Genomic DNA, 20,838 nt, shown 5'->3' on the forward strand with positions numbered 1-20,838 from the left:
GGTCGGCGCCTCTCCTCAGCTCGTCATGGACAACTAGCAACATGGATGCAGTGGAGTGTTCGGCTCTAAACCCAGCCTGGTGGGGTCAAGGTAGTGTGAATGTTCGATGAAGCTGCTGATGCAGCATGTGACATAAGCCTCAAGGATTTTACCCAGGAAAGGCAACAGTGAGATAGGTCGAAAATTACTGGGAACTGTGGGGTCTGCACCAGGTTTTTTTAAAATGGGTCGCACCTCTGCCATTTTAAAGCATTTGGGGACGATGCCTGAGGACAGGGAATTATTGAGAAGAGACAGCGGGATATCAGGGAACTGATGGAAGATCTCACGGGTGATGTGAGGGGGGCAACTCTCCGTGGGTGAGCCTGAATGGATTTTTTGAGGAGAGAGAAAAAGATGTCTTTTGTGATGGGAGGGAAAGAATCAAAAGATGAGGGATTAGGAAATCTTTGTGTCGGTTGCGGGGGTGATATGGATTTTGGAATGCTTGCTTTGATAGTGGCTATTTTTTCAAAGAAGTATGTGCTGAGGGAATCGCAAAGCTGTTGGGAGGGGGCGGGTTTGGTAGTGATCCGATCCGGCTTGACAAGCTCGTCCACAATGGAGAAAATCTCCTTCACTTTGTTATCGGAGCTAAGGATTTTAAGCGAAAAGTGTTCGGTATTGGCTTTCACAATGGCGGCTTTGTATTCGTGCAAGGCCTTTATGAAGGTGGATTTAAGTATAGGGCAGTATTTCTGTCTCCATTTATGCTCTGATTGGCGTAAGGATAGTTTCATATCTTTCAAGTTGGTAGTAAACCAACGTTGTGCGTCATGGGGTCTCTTTTGGTTTATCTTCCTAAGTGGAGCCAGAATGTCCCTGCCAGTGGCCAGCCAAGCATTAAGATTCTCCGCCTCAGTATGAGGAGAAAGCTGGGGGTCGTAAGATGAGGGGCTGGGGGGTTTAGGGGAGGCTAGGAAGGAGCAGAGTTCGGTGGTGTTAACCCGACTCCAGTTTCTTGCCTTGATCATGCCAGAGTAGGAGGCTATGACCGGGGGGGAGATGGGAATGGAGAAGGATATGAAGAAGTGGTCTTACCATGAACATGGGGTGATCTGAGTGTTAACGATCTCCAAATTAGAGGACCAGACCTGGTCAAGTATGTGACCTTTTTTATGGATAGCTGATTGAATATGCTGTGTAAGATTTAACCCACTTAACAGCTCTGTGAAGGCTACAGATGTTGGGCACTCGCGTGAATCCCCTGGCCAGAAATTAAAGTCGCCGATAATTAGAAGCCTTGCATTGTTAATGGTGAGTTCGGCAATGATGTCCCCAAACAGTTGGGGAAAGGAGGGCATGTGGCTGGGGGGTTTGTAAACTACTGCATACAATAGAAGATGTTGGTGCGTGGAGTTCGAACAGGAGGTGGTCCACCATGGGGATTCCTAAAGAGGAGAGGGATGTGAAATTATGGGTTTTCCTGACTATGTCAGCCACTCCACCACCCACCTTTGTATGTGGTCTATTGGCCTGAAGCACAAGATAGTCATTGGGAATGGCAGCCAGTAAGTCCGGCGAGGAATCGTCATGTAGCCATGTTTCGGTGAGAATCAGGATGTCTTGTTTGTGGGTATCAAGTACGTAAAAGATTTCTAATTGGTGTTTCACCATAGAGCGGGTGTTAAGGTACCAGATAACCAAATTATCACAAGCCGGTTTTGACCGGAGAGGGGGAGGTGTGGGGGAAGGAGACATCATACAGGGTTTGGAGCGGGGAGGGAGGTAAGGAGGGGGGGTCCTGTTGTGTCTGACCAATACCCTGGGTATGAATAGCCCGTTTTTATTAAGAACGTTGGTTAAGTGAGAGGATATAGCCTGACAGCCTCGTAGTGACAGCAATTTGGAGCGGGAGTACTGTCTGATGGATTGTGCAGGGTGCGTGGCCCCTGGCCCCAGTCGGCCGCGGACGGGCACAGACGGGCTTGCCTTAGGCACGCCAGCAGCGCGCCCGCTGCCCGCGTCCGCTGCGCGACGGGTAGCACATAGGTAGAAATAGGTAGCGGGCCCGCCCAATTCGCAGAACTCCGCCCCCAACTCCAAGTGAGGAGTTACTGCTGCCTGTGTGAGCCTGCACCCTCCACAACTATCGAGCATGCCCGTGGTGGACCGGGATGCAAGCGCCAAGACACGACAGACGAGCAGGCAAGATCAGATCCAATGGCCAAGTGTGCAAAATTCACAATCAATTCACACACTGCAAGTAATTTCTCAGGAACGGTAAATACAGAGAGCGGGTCAGGGAAGTGGGACAGCTATTGTGTGCAAATTAGCAATCAATTGACACACCACACGTAATTTTTTAAAAGGCAGTAAAAACGATTAAAACAGCAATTTTAAAAGAGAATGGCTGTCTAAGGCAGGACCAAACTCACATTCACTCTGCTCTGTTAGCACGCATCCACGAGCATGAGAAAATGATTCAGCAGATATAGGTAGCGGGCCCGGTTAGCTGAAGATATTACTTTTTTAGAGCTCTAAAGTTAAAATCACCTAAAAGAAAGTAAGTCACCATTGACTGGGAGTGAAGTGCAAATTCTGATCTACCGCAAAGGAGCAGAGATCAGAAGCATCAAGTAAATCATCCTGGTCCATGATTTTATGCTGGAACCTAGTAACTATTTTGGTGTTCAAAGTCTTTCAGGAAGTCCAAGACTGAAGCTGATGAGGGTACCTTAAAGTTGAACACATTGTCTAGGCCCAGCTTTGGAGCAATAAGCTCCCAGCGGGATGAAACGTAATTTCATAGCTGTTCATTTTGGCTTACTACTGGGATAGATGTTCCTTCTCAAACTGTTTCAATATTTTACCTTTAGACGTATTCATTTTTTTGGGTTCTAAAAATCCACCACTAGGGCAAGGCCGGATGCTGTAGCTGGGAAGGGAAGGGATCCATGAGGCCATTGCCTTTCCATGGAGGTTCTGCTGAACCTGATTTCAGAAGAGCAAAAAGCTCCAGGAACTTCGACCTTGGTTCAATTCTCTGCAGAGGGTGCACACTCCTTGGGTAAGACTCAGCACCTTGTCTCAGTCTTCTGGAAGTTGAAAAAATAATGAGTGCTAGGAAAGTTCATTCTGGACAGTCCTGCAGCCCCCATGTCCATTGCAAACACTTTTAGACACCAGGTCCCTTTCCATACTTGGTTCCTGTAACGTCCAATCTTCTATGGTCACCTAGGTTGTTTTGCAAAGCAGTTCCAGTCCCCTAGTTCTAACAGGAATATGGGGTCTTTGCATCCTTTTCTTAAAGCAGACTCTTCTTTCTTTAAATGTTATCTTCCCAGATACAGGAATGTTCCGAGGAGATAGTGTTGAGGTGATAGTCTTATCCTGTGTAGGAGCCAAGGATACAAGTATTCTCGCTGCCCAACTCCACATGTCATGTGCCATTTTCACAGGCAATACTTGTGATAGGTGGAATTTATTGCACCCAATAAATTCCATGCCTTGGGATCCAGGATCTTATTGGGTGCATTAAATACCACTTAAGCCTCCAAGGCACTTGTGATCAGTCATTAAAAGGGGCATAAAACAAATGTTGTAAGCATTTGAACTCAACATGTGTTAGACCTAGCATCCTTGGTGTGGTTTTCCCACTAACTTTTTGCATTCAACCCTCCTGTTTGCTGACTTTGATTTTGCTGGCTTTGGAAAAAATGCACACATTACCACTGCTAACAAGTGCTAAGTGCATGTGCTGCCTCCTTAAAACATAGTATGATTGACCTATACACAATTGACATATTTAATTCACGTATACGTCTCTAGCAAAGTGGTACTACTTGTGCCCAGGGCCTGTAAATAAAATACTACTTGTGGGCCTGCAGCACTGATTACGCCATCAACTTAGGTAGCACTTTAAACATGTCTCAGGCCTGCCAGTGCAGCCTGTGTGTGCAGTTTTGAATCTACCATTTTGACCTGGCAAAATAGACCTTATACCAGGCCCAAACCTTTCTTTTTAAGACATTTCAGTCAGCTTAAGGGAGGGCCCTGGACAGCAGAGAGAGCATGTTGCAATGTAATTAAAAGGTTGGACTTGTACATTTTAGTTGTACATGTCCTGGTAGCAAAATCACTCTTTAACTAGTTTTTCAATGCTGCAAGCCCTACCTCTCCAATTAGCTAACATTGGTGTTACCCTATTACATTTGATAGGCTGTAATTGCTAAATGGGGCAGATCAGTTAATTTTTGGTGTCTTTGGAATTTTAAAGAACTAGTCTATCATATGATGAATTTGGATTTTAGAAAGTTACAAAAACCTATAGGCGTTAAATCCAAAGGACCGGGGCCAAGAAGGGCAATTCAAATTACAGAACACAAAACAATGAACCCTTACTACTCATGGAGTAAAGAACAGCCAACTCTTTTATCTGTCCGAATTGAATTTGTATTAGACCATTCCTGTTTCTTTTAAAGTTAATCAAAACAATATTTTGGGACTGAGAAAGAAACATAGACTTATCAAATTCACACATGAACTTACACGTATATACAATTCACAATAAAATACACTTAAAGACAAAAATGGACTTAGAAACTGTGAAAACATTATTAGCAACAACTTGCAACATGACAAAATCAGCAAATAAATTCATACATTAATCTGATGCAAAACACATTTTTGGAAAAATTTACATCATATACAAAATTTTGTAATAAACATGAACATATCTGATGTTATGAAATACATATGGTATTCCAGCTCCAGCTGTTTTTACATCATTTATTTATTTTGTTTTTTCTGGAATATCGGGTCCATTTATATGAAGCCCTGATGATAGTCCCAGTACTATTTGCCTGGGTCTTGAAACGCGTTGGCATTTTGGGAGGCATTTAGTTAATTCTGAATGCCGCGAGTGTTGAAGGAAACTATTGGATAAAGGATTGAAACACTATTCAGATACTCTTTTGACGCTGGAGCTGGAATAACATATGTGGTTCATAACATTGGATATGTTCATGTTTATTACTAAATTTTGTATATGATGAAAATTTTTCTAAAAATGCATTTTGCATCAGATTAATGTATGAATTCATTTGCTGATTTTGTCATGTTGCAAGCTGTTGCTAATAATTTTTACACAGTTCTAAGTCAATTTTTGTCTTTAAGTGTATGTCATTGTGAATTGTATATACATGTAAATTCATGTGTGAATTTGATAAGTCTATGTTTCTTTTTCAGTCCCCAAAAAATTGTTTTGATTAACTTTTAAAGAAACAGGAATGGTCTAATAAAAATTCCATTCGGACAGATAAAAGAGTTGACTGTTCGTTACTCCATGAGTAGTAAGGGTTCATTGTTTTGTGTTCTGTAATTTGAATTGCCCTTCTTGGCCCCGGTCCTTTGGATTTAACGCCTATAGGTTTTTGTAACTTTCTAAAATCCAAATTCATCATATGAAGGTGGGGATTTGTGTACCCCGTCCTGAAGAAGGTGTTTTACACCGAAACATGTCGACGCACACAGGGAGGAGGTGATGCACATTGTTTTGCATTGATAACCTCCCACACTTAATTTTAATAGCACCAGCCCGGGGGCCCATTAAAAAATGTTTTGCCAACCCACGAGCCCGCTACTTTTTAAACTTCACTCACTTAAGATTAAAACCCTACCACACACTCACATCAAAATACCTCATCCACACCACACATAGTCATTATAAGTGCTCCAGTGTATTCGCAGGTTGCAGCACGCCGTACCCCATAGAGGGGTACGAGGACCCCAATGATGAAGCATGACACCAAGGGGCCTGTTGGTGTGTGAGGGGACCAAAAACAACAAGGGTGCTCCCCACTACTGGAGGACACACCCGACACCTAAGGAGTGGATTCCTTTTGTTTATTTATATTAGTCTAGGGAGAACAAATCCATTTCGATCAGCTCTCTCTCTCCCCCTTTTGTTATTGATGGTACCTATGAAACAGCAGGTTTCCCAATTATTGTCCTCGGTGGCGGCTTTTGACGATTGGGTAGAAAATCGATCCAGGAAGAACAACTTGCCCGTCATTGGCTTAGCAGAGGGCATTGAGGGAGAAAATATGGATGATCCCCTGGAAGAATAGTTCTGTTCATGGGTCCCAGCAGACCCGTTGCTTCGTTGTGGAGCAAGAACCCCCCCCTACGTGCTACTCGCCACCCAGTGTGGCATGTATTCTCACCTATCAAGATCAGGACACCATTCACCACGACGCCCAGACTCAATCCGACCTGAGGCGCGCCAACGCAAAGATTTTCATTTTACCAGACTACACCAGGGCGTTCCAGCGACACTGTCGCCCATTTAAAGGGATCAAGCAAAAACTCTGGGTGCTCAACATCTTCTATTTGCTCCTTTTTCCTACTCGGCCAAAATTAATTTTTGCCTCCTCCACTTACTTTTTTCACACTCCTGACTAGGCCTGGGAATGAGTGATGGACAAACGACCACTGGCTCACGAGAATCTATAGAACTTGTGGAACCAAAGGGAGGGAAGCCCTCCTTCATACGCTGCCCAGGAACCTCACAAGCGGTGTAACAGATCCTGTAAAACTAGATTGCCATGAGGCAGGGGATGACCTTCAATGAGTCTGACTCCGAAAAGCAAGACACTGCTCCACATGGACCAAGAGGCAACCGTTTCTGACACTCCAGCGCTTTTCAAACTTACTGAAGACATATCAGACTCCATGTTCTGATTGCAGTAAGACAAACCTAAAAGAGGCCATGTGAAGACTTTCCTTATGATGATGCAGAGGGCTAGACCCTATTGGCATTGGTAATATGTAATTAAAAGCTGAACTACTATACTGTGCTGCTTTTCTAGTTTGTTTTCTCTTGTGACATTTCCTCTCTAGTGACTGTGACTGTGGGCCCCTTTTGTCATTTGCTGAATGCCACTGTCAGGCACAGTTATCCTTGCAAGAGTGCATGGACCTCTGGGCCATATGTTTTCTTTATTTTCACCAGTTCGACAATAAACTGTTCTTTATAGGAACAACAGATGCTTCGCGGGTGAAAGTATGGGAGGGGAGATGTTGGGGAGGGTTGTTTTGCTCAGTTATGTTGTTATTCCTTGTTTCTCTTTCAGATACTCACCACAAAAGCTCTCCAAAGTAACAGTTCTGACCTTAGAGAGCAGTCTTGAACCACTCTACTCCATCCTTACTCAATTTGTTGGGACAGTTGATTTGTCCGGTCATACCTTAACTCTTCAGTCAAATTCAGTTCAGTTCAGTTCAAAAACTTTATTGCGGCTAGGTATATCCATAAAACCACAATCACATTCAACAAATATCGATACAGATCGGGTTTGAGATAAACAATTCATGATATACAATGGCATTTGGGCATGATAAAAAGTGACAGTCAATAAAATAGTCATTATGGGACTAAATGGTTGTAAAATACAGTTATAAAAATATAAATTACAATTCAGTTAATTAAGAATTTAAACACAATAAAAACTTTAAAAGGAAGGATAATGTCTGTCTATTTCACTTAAGTCCCAGAGCTTCCCGCTCGGTATCCCTCCTCAGCCCCTCCATGTAGGGACTCCAACTATATATCCAAGTAATCCGTTTAGAAGGACTTTGAGCGCTTTTTAATAGCTTTGCTGTTCTATTTTTAACAAATTTCTATGAATTAACCACATAGAAAACAGGAACTTAGATACAGAGAATACACATACCGGGTCGGTATTCGATTTTAAGATCCTAAAGAAGTCAAGGTAGTTCCTGACGCCCAAGTTCCAACATAACTGAATAATCCATTTACGCCTGGGATATTTGTATGCATCACAGAAAAGCGTAACATGGATTAAAGTTTTTTCCTTAGTCTGACACCCAGGGCAAAGATGAATGGAATCTCCCGCCGACAAGTTGGTAATTGCAAATAGCGGGAGAGTACCGAATCTAAACTATAAAAACAGCTTCTTGGCTAGGGTGGGACGAATGATGTCCAGAGCCTTTTCGAATTCATAGTGACTCCTAAAATCAAAAAATCTGTAGGTCAGGCTGGAAAGATTCACAGACTGGAACAGTTGGGCTAATTTATGCTCCTTCAGTACCTTTGCCAGCGATTTCTTGGAAATAGCTGGACAAGATGCTTCGGGATCTGACCACACACTTTCCAGGCCGAATGTTGTAAAATAATCTCTAACATAAGAAAACCAGGGTATACTACCCACCCCAAGCGTAGACAACACAACTTTTAACTCCTTCTTATAACTAGCCAGCTCAGGGGTACTCCACAGTCTCCGCCAGTACAATAGTGGTCGGGTGGAAATAATGTCCGCTACAGGAACAATATTTAAATCCATCCTGAGGGGGACAAGAGGGGTACTTTTGGGTAAGATCAGAATGTGTCTTAGGAAGTTATTTTCCGTGACTGTCAGCGCATTCCGTGGCTTGTGCCCCCACAGTTCTGCCCCATAGAGAGATGCTGACCTCGCTTGCACCCTGTAAATTTCCAACGGAGGGCTTACATTTTTAGCAACGCAACTTCTATGGACTTTTAGAATACCCCCAACTGCCTTTATGTTGGCCCTAACCAGCTGATGGTCCCACCCCATTTTTTCAGTCAGTGTGAGACCCAGATATTCAAAGGTAGGGACCCTTTCAAGTACTCCATGTTCTAACTGGGCATGTGGACAGTTAGTAGATTTAGGATTAAAAACCATGTATTTCGTTTTTTTTATATTAATCACAAGATTCTTTTTTTGGTAGAACTCTGTAAACTGGTTTAAGACGCGCTGCATACCCCGAGCTGACTTAGACAGCAACAGGGTATCATCCGCAAACATTAAGGCGGGAAACCTAGTCTGGGCCAATTTGGGGGAGTCTAAGTCTTTGGTAGTGAGTAGGACATCTATCAATCCATTTAGGAAGAGGTAGAACAGGGTCAGCGCCAACACACAACCCTGCCTCACCCCCTTCTCGACGGGGTACGGGGCTGTCAGTTGTCCGTTCCTACCGTACCTAACTCTTGCATGGGTGCCTTCAAGTAGCAATTCAAGCTGGTATTATAGATATGGTGGGACCCCCATTGTCAACAAGATCGTCCAGAGTTGACAGATCTACGGCGGCTTTCTTCACCACCCCTGAACTTTATCTCTACTGATGAGGGATACAAATCCCGAAACCCGGGCCATGTCTCGGGTCTAGAGATTACCGAACTTTCAAGAACTGATTTGCACAATCCAAGGTGATACACTTTAAACTTTCCAGTTTCTTTTGCTGCTCGCACTACCACTCCCAGAATGCTGAGGGGCGATCCGGTGGAGAGGCCAGCGGTGTGCGCCCATCTTGCGTTCTACTTAAGGGCTTTTGCGAGCCTCCAAGCCGACGGGCTTTTTGGGAAACGCACCTGCGTGCCGAGCAGGCAACAAAGCCCTTGACGGATCTACGGCGGCTTTCTTTACCACCCCTGAACTTTATCTCTACTGATGAGGGATACAAATCCCGAAACCCGGGCCATGTCTCGGGTCTAGAGATTACCGAACTTTCAAGAACTGATTTGCACCATCCAAGGTGATACACTTTAAACTTTCCGGTTTCTTTTGCTACTCGCACTACCACTCCCAGAATGCTGAGGGGCGATCCGGTGGAGAGGCCAGCGGTGTTTGCCCATCTTGCGTTCTACTTAAGGGCTTTTGCGAGCCTCCAAGCCGACAGGCTTTTTGGGAAATGCACCTGCGTGCCGAGCAGGCAACAAAGCCCTTGACGGATCTATGGCGGCTTTCTTCACCACCCCTGAACTTTATCTCTACTGATGAGGTATACAAATCCCGAAACCCGGGCCATGTCTCGGGTCTAGAGATTACCGAACTTTCAAGAACTGATTTGCACCATCCAAGGTGATACACTTTGAACTTTCCGGTTTCTTTTGCTACTTGCACTACCACTCCCAGAATGCTGAGGGGCGATCAGGTGGAGAGGCCAGCGGTGTGCGCCCATCTTGCGTTCTACTTAAGGGCTTTTGCGAGCCTCCAAGCCGACGGGCTTTTTGGGAAACGCACCTGCGTGCCGAGCAGGCAACAAAGCCCTTGACGGATCTACGGCGGCTTTCTTCACCACCCCTGAACTTTATCTCTACTGATGAGGGATACAAATCCCGAAACCCGGGCCATGTCTCGGGTCTAGAGATTACCGAACTTTCAAGAACTGATTTGCACAATCCAAGGTGATACACTTTAAACTTTCTGGTTTCTTTTGCTACTCGCACTACCACTCCCAGAATGCTGAGGGGCGATCCGGTGGAGAGGCCAGCGGTGTGCGCCCATCTTGCGTTCTACTTAAGGGCTTTTGCGAGCCTCCAAGCCGACGGGCTTTTTGGGAAACGCACCTGCGTGCCGAGCAGGCAACAAAGCCCTTGACGGATCTACGGCGGCTTTCTTCACCACCCCTGAACTTTATCTCTACTGATGAGGGATACAAATCCCGAAACCCGGGCCATGTCTCGGGTCTAGAGATTACCGAACTTTCAAGAACTGATTTGCACCATCCAAGGTGATACACTTTGAACTTTCTGGTTTCTTTTGCTACTCGCACTACCACTCCCAGAATGCTGAGGGGCGATCCGGTGGAGAGGCCAGCGGTTTGCGCCTATCTTGCGTTCTACTTAAGGGCTTTTGCGAGCCTCCAAGCCGAGGGGCTTTTTGGGAAACGCACCTGCGTGCCGAGCAGGCAACAAAGCCCTTGACGGATCTACGGCGGCTTTCTTCACCACCCCTGAACTTTATCACTACTGATGAGGGATACAAATCCCGAAACCCGGGCCATGTCTCGGGTCTAGAGATTACCGAACTTTCAAGAACTGATTTGCACCATCCAAGGTGATACACTTTGAACTTTCCGGTTTCTTTTGCTACTCGCACTACCACTCCCAGAATGCTGACGGGCGATCCTGTGGAGAGGCCAGCGGTGTGCGCCCATCTTGCGTTCTACTTAAGGGCTTTTGCGGGCCTCCAAGTCGACGGGCTTTTTGGGAAACGCACCTGCGTGCCGAGCAGGCAACAAAGCCCTTGACGGATCTACGGCGGCTTTCTTCACCACCCGTGAACTTTATCTCTACTCATGAGGGATACAAATCCCGAAACCCGGGCCATGTCTCGGGTCTAGAGATTACCGAACTTTCAAGAACTGATTTGCACCATCCAAGGTGATACACTTTGAACTTTCCGGTTTCTTTCGCTACTCGCACTACCACTCCCAGAATGCTGAGGGGCGATCCGGTGGAGAGGCCAGCGGTGTGCACCCATCTTGCGTTCTACTGTCACCAGAGGAGATTGGTCAAGCCACAACTGATCTACAATGTGGCATGACCCGGGACCCAATGGATTCCCCGTTGAGTTTTGCGATATGCAGGTTTGGGAATGGCGATGAGGGAGGGGGTGAAGTATCATATCACCCTCTACACGGACGATATCCTACTTTTCCTTAGTGAGCCACAAACATCAGGCCCCAGATGTCTTGAGCTCCTTCAGCTTTATTCTGAGGCGTCAGGTTTGCTAGTGAACCCTAGTAAATCTGTGTTGGTAGAATCGCTGGTGAGGCTGCAGGACAGTATTGGTGTCCCGATCTTCATCTCAGGCATAACTCCTTAATGTACCTAAGGATCCACATTTCCAGCCTTTCGGACCTAGCCTGATCTATAAACTTTCGCTCCCTCACCTCAGCACTGGACCGTGATTTCCGTAACTAGTGTTGTCTTCCACTAAACCCATTTAGGCTGATAGCAGTGTTCCAAATGGTGAGTCTTCCCAGATATGTCTATACTTTGGTGAACTACCCTCATCCTATTCCACGTGTGTGGTTTCGGTCTCCTACCTCGAAATTGCCTTCCCTTGTATGGGCAGGGGTGGCATTGTGTTGTGTTCACTTCAGCCCTCAAGTCAACGTTTGATGGAGGCCTCAGGCTCCCCAATCTGTATGCCTACTATCTTGAAGCACACCTAGTCTTGGTGGCCAAACGGTTCACCAGAGGCTGGGACAATCCAGCATACAGGCTTGAAGTACACCTTCTGGGCGTTGTCGGGCTCCTAAACTTACTCATTGGCAATCCTTTAAAATCTACAACACCCTCCTGCACCCGAGTGCCACTGCTCTTTTGGAGGGCAGCATCAGGCCTCACCTAGTGTTCTACTCGCCTCACGGACATGACACCATTATGGCGGAGTACCTGGCTCCATCAAGTAGTGGGCCTCCCACTGGGACTGTATTGGTATTGCCTTCCTAGGAGGCATTCGCCAGAGTGGGTCCTTGATGTCCTTTCAGTAGATGCAGGATCACCATGGTCTGTCACACACCCAATTATTTCTCTAACTTCAGCCGCACCAAGCCTTATTGGCCCATCTACTGACACGGAGCAGATTCCTGAGTACAGCCCCCTTGAGGCAAAACTGATGATGGGTCGACTGGCCAAGGGTGCTATCTTGGAAATTTATCGCTCCCTAATCATTAATGCACCACATCTTTTTCTTCCCCTCCAGCATAAGTGGGAGGGCTAGGTAGGGGAGTTGGAGGATGCGGACTAGCAAGAGGCATGCGTAGCACAGAGGGAAGTAGACATTTACTCATGCCTATGGATGGTACAGGTTAACTACCTCCATGCAACATATTTATTCCCTAAACAGTTACAGCAGATGGGTCATACAGACCTAGCTGCATTCCCACACTGCTCTGCTCCTGCAGCTGATTTCTACCACATGGTCTGGTCGTGTCCAACATTCATACCTTTTTGGAATGCAATGAGACATGAGATTTTGGAGGTACTGGATCACCGGATTGTTTTGGATCCACAGGAGGCACTTTTTGGTCTTCTGGAGGGAGTTGGTGAATTAAGCTCTACACAAACCTTTGTAGGAGTGGTATCCTTAAGTGCTAAATGTGAGATCACACTTAATTGTAGGCATTTTAAACCCCCAGCCCTGATCACATGGCAGAGAGGGGTCGACTGGGCTGCACGCCAAGAGCAGCCAGTCTACGAGGTTTGTGCTGTCCCCAAAAACATGAGAAGAAATGGGGTAAATGGAGTACTTATTATGGACTGCCCATGAACATTTTCTTGGCTGTGACATGTACTTGTGAATATCTGATGCTCTGGCCCTGATTGCTTGCGGTGATTATGTGTAACTCTCTGTGGATGAAGCTGTAAACTGTTACTTCTAATAAATCTAATAACATTTAGTTATTAAAAGAAAAATTAGTCCCAGATGAAACCTTTGAGGAATATTTGGACCTTTTAGAATTACTCTCTGATTTGGTGTTACATAAAGCACTCAGCCCTGAACAGACTTGTTTCTTAAATTTAAAGAATAAAGCATGCTGGTGCTTACATTAACACTAACTAACAATCTTTGATCAAAACATGGTGATGATTGGGCTGATATAAGGCAGATAAAGCAAAGACACAAACTAATGGTTAAGCTAATAAAATAAAACATTTCTTGCCAATAGATGGAACTGTCTTGCATAAAAACAAAGAAGCCAAAATGTATGGGATGTTGTGTTGTTTGGCATGAGTGAAGTACTATGCAAACTATGCTATACAGACTATGATTAGTTCCCCAGAATCTAGGAAACCACAACTACTGGCCTATAGTGTGCTGTCTGCCTGGGAATGGGCACATTCATGGAAGTCGGGAAGTGCCTACTTTTTTGTATGGGCAAGTTATATTTGTTGGAAATGGGTGTGCACATACCCAGGAGTAGTCTTTTTTTTAAATTAATTTAATAAAGGAGAATATTAAATCAATAAAATAATAACAAAAATAGCATTACATATCATCATTTAAGTTCACAAATACATTACTGAATGTCTTCTACCTTCTTCAGTATATTTTTGGAACGCAAAGACTTTCAAGAAGGGTTGAACATAGAAATAGACACACTTACTCACCCTGTGGCATACTGAGTCTTTACTAGATAATGTGGTCGCCTAGATGGGAGAAAACCCACTTTATAGTTTTAAGAAAGAAGGTAGAAGGTTGCAATTTTTGGATTGGTGATCATTAAATACTGTTTATCTTACAATGCAAGTGTCAAAGTCTCAAGTCGGACTTTAGTTCAAATTGTATCCTGGTGGTCAGATTGACTTTAAGTTTGAGGTAACAGTTGATCTCCTAAAGTTGCCTGTGTGTTTCTGTAATATAAACGTCAGGATGTAAACTAACTACACCGCCCCCTTATCTGCTTATTGATTATAATGCATGATTATTTTTTAGTTTTTGAACGGCATTCCATTCTGGCAATGGTCTGTCATGATGCAGGATGGAAGAACTGGTGTGAAAGCGGACATAGGTCTTAAATTACTTTATAGGAAATATGTGGTATTAATAACTATTGACCTTGCAGTTCATCATTTGATGATTAATGGCTTGTTCTCGGGTTATGGTAAGATTTATTTTTTCAAGTTCTGAAGATGCAAAATACAGATTGTAGTTCATGATTACACATGGGTGTCTGCTTTCTTAGTTTGTCTTTGAAATATGACTGAAGTTGAAGTTTGTTTATAAACTTTTACAGATGAGTTTTCGTTTGGACCAGGTCACAGTGTTCAGTAAGGCAAAAAAAGTGTTCCTTGTTATCAGTACCATTCTCAGTTGTGCTGAGACAATTAGTTCACAACTTCTTGGTCAAAGGGTTGTTTGAGTCTTTTCCTGTGGCGGCCGCAGGGGGTGCGTGGGTTTTGGAGAAGGGGTGGGGAGAGAAATAAAAAATAAAAAAGACTTACCTTCTGCTCTGCTCCCGCTGATGGCCGTCTCGATGCTCCTCTCATCGGGTCAGAAGGGAATGGGCCCCCAAGGCACAGGTTTTTCACCCAATCCAGATGCTGCTCTCATGCTATGAGAGCAGTGCTGGGATTCATCTGAGTGGCCTTGTTTGCAGGCATTAGAGCCTGTGGCATTTCTCCAACCCGGCTGTGCATCACAGTCGGGTTAGAGAAACATAAGTGCACATGTCTAAGACGGCCGGCCAAACCGACATGCAAAAATATAGGTGCACACTTTAGGCATTCGGTGTTTCTGGTCTGTACATTGTCCTAGTCTGTTTCTGTTATCTGTGGTGCTAATGTCTTATCTTGCTGTTTGAGCTGTGTATGTGTCTCCTGACTGCTTCTAAAAAATAACCTTATATTTTATGAGTTTACACAAATTCAAGAGAATGAAATGTGTGAAACCACTTTTAACAGAATAATTTTAGAGGCAGAGCACAGATACTGTTGATGCTGATTGCAGTATCACAGTGCACAGACACATCACAACAACAAAACTAGGTTTCAGAAAATGTAAAAACAATACCAGGGTAATCATGCAGAAAATGCGGAAATCCTGCAAGTAGAACACAGAAAATAAAACGTTTATCGAAAATGGGATGCACATCTTGTTGTTGAGTTGCAGGATCATTGCTACTCTCCAAATACCGTCTGACTTATGGAGTAAGATACTGTGTATGTCTCATGCTCCATTGGTCCGTGGTTGGCCAATCACACATGGTCATCTTGCAATGATTGCATTTCCAAGTGCACTGGGGTTCTAAAATTGCTAGATGCAGGCCTCAAGTGGCATTGCAACTAATCACCGCAAAACCAATGATAGGCCATGCATCAAACACTCAGCATGCTTGGCTGTCATATAAGACCTGCACTGTCATCTGCACTGCTTGTGTTTGTATGGGATCTGCAATGGCTGTAGTGGAAACTGGCAGAGGGCCAAAAGAAAGATCATAATCTGAGCTGTATGCACCCTGTCCAGAAAGGAATCACAATCCTAGTAATGGAAAGTCAGTAGTACACTCTAAATTAGCCAATGCTCACCCTCTGGTAGCTTGGCACAGAGTAGTTAGGCTTAACTAAGAGGCAATGTTTAAAGTAAGTGTGCGCATAACACACAGTAATACAGGACCAAAACACCACAAAAGGACTCCACACCAGTTTAGAAAAATTGAGAATATTTTTATGAGTAAAACAAGACTAAAATTACAAAAATCTGATAACTAGAAATCATTAAATGAATTTTTAAAGAATATACTGTTTTGTAGGTCTTAGAAACAAATAGCACCAACTGGGGCTTCTAGTTGCCCTTGACAGGGCCAAATCTAAAAGTACAGGCCGACCACGAGGGAGCGCATGTCAGATACAGGGACCAGCCTTGGCCTGCTGAACAGTACCTTGGATGCGTCAACATCAAGGACATTTTGTGGATTTGACATAATTTTCCTGAACTTTCACATACTTACACAAAAGCAAATTACACGCATTTCTCGTCCTCTAATTACAAAACCCTATAGATACGTGAGTGATAGATTTAAACAAAAAAATATCTGACCAAAAATGGAAACAAATCATTGCATATCTGAAAATTAGTATCTAAAAAAGCTAGATTCAAATTATTACAATATATCCTACTATATCGCATATTCTGGACTCCAAGCCATCTACACAAACTGTATTGCACAACACCTGACAAATGCCTAAGATGAGACATAAAGAATGCCAACCTTTTACACATGTTTTGTACATACATGAAAACACTTCGGGCCTCTGCACTCACGGCAGTCTCCAAAGTCGTGGGGGAGTCTCCTTAGTCAGTGCGGAATCTCCTCAATGAGAATTCTTATTGCAGAGATTCTGCCAGAGTGGGGAGACTCCCCCACAACTTTTGGGCCTTCACCCAGAGTACAGAGCCCCTTTGTGAATCAGACTATTCAGGTCTGGCAATAGTTCACTCAAGCAATAGAAATAATAATAATAATGTAAAACTCGAAAACTCTTCAAAAGCCAGCAGTTCTGGTTAAAGAATCTGAACCAAGTGAAAGAAAGATGAATATAGATTTATAGATCTTGGGGAAGATTTATCAAACTTTCACGCAACACAACGCAGGAAGACAACTTATAAGAATGCACCATATTTACCAATATAAAGCATACTCCGGCGGAGTTAAGAAAATAAATAAATAAATAAAATGAATTACATTGCGGGCACTGCATCGCCATTTGGCGATGCAGCGCGCACAATGTAATTCGTTTTATTTATTTCTTTACTTAACTCTGTTCTGCCGGATGCTAGAGTTTACTACCCACCACCCTGCCCCACCCCCGCCCCGCCCTACCGCCCCGCAGCACTCCCTCGAGGAGCTGCCACTGGCTTGTGTGGCTTGGTAAATGTGACTTCAGTGTTGTGTTGCCTTTGCGTTACCGTGCGTGACGCAGAGGCAACACAACATTTTGATAAATCTGCCCCTAGTGCTCATCCTAATAAATAGTTAACATGCCCAGAAGTGGAAATCAGATACCCCGCTGTATCTTAACACAGTGGCTATGGGAACAGGGTAAACGGCTGGAAGCCAAGAGCCTGGCAAAACAGAAATATAAGCTCACACACATAACTAGGTGAGACAGAATACTCATGAACCTAACAAAACATAGCATAACTGAATATAGAGTTGTGGCAACTCGATTGCATCTGTACCATCATCATTCACCCTCACCAAACTGCTCAACTCCTGGCAGATAGAGGTACCGGAATGACATCAGCGTATGTGATGAATGAGAATAATAGGTGCATTTTAAACATATATTTGATGTCCTCACAGTGTTAGGGGGTTAGAGCTTGATACTTCAGTGTGGACAATGTAATATGACTAGAACAATGCTCTTGGAAAAACGTACAATAGTGTATATGCTTACAGAATCTCAAAAAAATGATTTAACACATTGTTGCCATAAAATGCATGATTTGCCCCCATTTTCAAATGATATTTGAGAGGGGTGAAAAAAATGACCTCCCAGTGGGCATTCCTTGTCCACTGGTGAATTCACGATCGGCATTTAGGTTTTCCCGCCTCTTTCACAATCACCAGCTGCCACTAATTGATAAGGGCATGTGGTAATTAAAGAGGAAACATACGTTTGGCAAATCAATAGTGCTAATTGCAGGCTAATAATAGGCAAAATATAACATTAAAACAAATATTTTTGCTGCCACACACCAACAGCGAGTGCAAAAATAGGAATGGAGCAAAACAGCACATTCCGTAAGTAAATATTATGCGGCCAGACGGCGTGCGCTTTTGCTCCCTTTCTTTCAGCTACCGTGTCTGTCAATAAAAATAAATGATCAGATTTTATCCACTTAGTAAAATATGAAAGTGACTTTGCAAAGCAGAACTATTTGCTGCAAAAAAGAAATGGACAACCCAGAAGAACCTTACAATATGTTATATTGTGCCATTTAACACCTTTGTGCACTTTAGTGTCACCTTGGCAGTTGTTTTAACTCGTGACCTTTATTTGTTGGCAGTGAGTGAGTAAACACGTCCAGAAGCTTGAAATGCTGTACTATGGATTAGCCAAAATGTATACATGAATTCACACTAGCTTTGTAATCCATTGACAGGCGAAATATTGGCAAATAATTCGGTGGGGAATGTAACACAGTTAGACTTGCTTATGAGAAAGCTATGAAACAGAAAGATGCATGCCTTATACAGAGAATGTTATGAACCTAGAAATAAACACATATTGAAGCGGGCTTAAAAGCCAAAGGCATATAAAACTCACCAGTCATCAATAGAATAACCATAAACATTGTATTAGTCTTACCTTATTTTCTGGCAAAAACAGGTGAACGGAAAGCTGCTGTTAAAATGTTCTTATACCAATATTTCCAAAATAATTATAAGAAAACAGAGACTTTATGAAGAGTTCTCAGGTCGTAACTGGTCAAAGGTTGTTAAACATGGATGCAGCTACATTGCTAAAGCAGTTGAGAGGAAAATGCATAAAATGTCTTCCTGTCTCTCATATTTCAAGGGAAATTGCGGACTAAACGTACAGATAGGGGTAGCAAGCGTTAAAAGAAAAACATAAGCAAAAGTGACACTCAGGAACTAGAAAAGAGTTTGAAAAAAGCATTGCTGAAATGTTTGAGGTTTGGGTGAATCTGTTTCCTGCAGCGGAACTCTGCTTTCAGCTTTACATTTCTTGCACAAACCTGTTGACGCTTTCTTCCGTGCTCTTTCCTGTTGTTCAAGACCGGAAGCGCGACTTTTCCTGATTCGATAGCTGTCACAAATTTCTGTTTCAGTCAGGTTCTTAACAGGAATATTAAAACATATTCAGGGATTGAGTTTTGAGGCACAGGAGGACAATAACTAAAAAAAAATGAAAATACTATGTATTATATTGAAATGTCCTTCAAACTTATTCATTGTGGATATCTTGAAAACTAATCGTCCTTACCCCATAATAATGTTCGTACATTGCACACTTGACTGTTAAATAGCATGACAAAAAAGTAAGTGAGCGCCTGATGGTAATGAATGCTAGTGAACAAAACAAATGTGGGCGGTGCCTTTTAATTGGTAACCTTGGGGTGAAGGTCTGTGCAGCCATGTGCACTGCATGACTCTATCACGTGTAACCAGAAGCATATAAGTATTTTCCCTCAATTGTAAATATTCACCTTTCTTGAATGTGATACATGGGTAGGAATGGAATTATGGTGGCTATAATTTGCGTGCAAAGACTTGTGGTGTTCAGTTAGAAATTGGATTATTGGTTGGCAGAAGGGTGCACCCTGTCCAAGCAGGAAGCACAATCTTAGTGAGGGTAAATCAAAAACACACTCTAAATTAAACTTTGCTTACCCTCTGTTAGCTTGGCACAGAGTAGTCAGGCTTAACTTAAGAGGCAATGTGTAAAGTATGTGTGTAGCACTTCAAACAGTAAAATAGTGGAAAAAATCATATAAAAAGATTTGACACATTGTTAGAAAAACATCTCTTAATTTGATAAATAAAACAAGATAAAAATCCAATAAGTAGAACCGGAGATATTAATGTTGAAAAAATTAAGTGAAAATTGTGCCAAAAGGCACAAAGCGCCAACAAGGGATAGCTGGTCATGCTCGACCGGGACAAAGTCAAAAACTCAGGCTGACTGCAATGGAGCTCAGACCAGCTTGAGGGACAACATTTGGCCAGCTAAGCAAAAGTACATTGGTCTGGTTTGCGTTCGACGTCGAACATTCTGTTGACGGAGGGACTGCGGAGCACAGAGGGACCGATGCACCTATGTCGAACTACTCGTTTGGTGGTGGTGCAGCAATCCTGGCCACTCAACAGCGGCAATTCATTGGCTCCAATGCGACGGAGAGTTTCAGCCACGACGTCTATGCTGTCATTGATGGCGATATGAGTGGTGGTCTTGAAGGCAGAGAGGAGGCTTGGAGCCACGTACAAGCAGCGATGCATTGGTTCTGGTCCTCACATTAGGGGCAATGTGCTGGTCTAACCCAGGCAATGTTGAAGATGCGTCCACAGCAGCAGTGTAGTGCTGAGCAAGCACCTTAGGCCGAATTCGAAGGGTCCAGGTCTGGGGTGGCCGCACTTGGCAGGGCAGACTCACAGCTGGAAGAATCCAGGTGCAGAAGCAAGATAGATGGAAATCTGTTATGCCCCTGAGACTTCAGATCAGGAGGTCAACCAACTAGCCCTTGGAGTCAGTGGCGGCTGGTGAGGCTTGAAAGTGGGGAGGCGTAAAAGTTTGTGATGAGTGGTTTGTGGCGAGCGAGCGCAGTGAGCGGGCCTAACAGTCACAAGGGAAATTCGGGGGGTTCTCATCCCGCAAAAAGTTTTTAAAAAGAGCATGAAAATGGTGCATTTTCAAGTATATTTGAGAAAGCAAGAAGGTTACTAAAGCAATTGTTAAATTCTAGTTTTGACATCAATAATACTCACTAATATTACTGTAAATAATCAGTGTGGTGGCCTCACATTTCCACATGTGAGGTCCACTTTTGATCTAAAAGA

The 20,838-nt window shown here is 43.7% G+C and overlaps 1 protein-coding gene across 2 annotated transcripts in view; it reads right to left on the minus strand.

The window, feature by feature from the left end:
- Positions 1-18,966, minus strand: part of LOC147698067 (interleukin-18 receptor accessory protein-like) — a 349,579-nt gene extending 330,613 nt beyond the window's left edge. For both annotated transcript variants that reach the window (XM_086934737.1, XM_086934736.1), the window contains exon 1: positions 18,629-18,966. The gene's annotated coding sequence lies outside the window, so the exon portion shown is untranslated. The remainder of the gene's footprint in view (positions 1-18,628) is intronic.
- Positions 18,967-20,838: the final 1,872 nt, after the last annotated feature.

This window comes from Lissotriton vulgaris, chromosome 8 (genome assembly GCF_964263255.1).
Source record: "Lissotriton vulgaris chromosome 8, aLisVul1.2, whole genome shotgun sequence".
Taxonomy (NCBI): Eukaryota; Metazoa; Chordata; class Amphibia; order Caudata; family Salamandridae; genus Lissotriton; species Lissotriton vulgaris.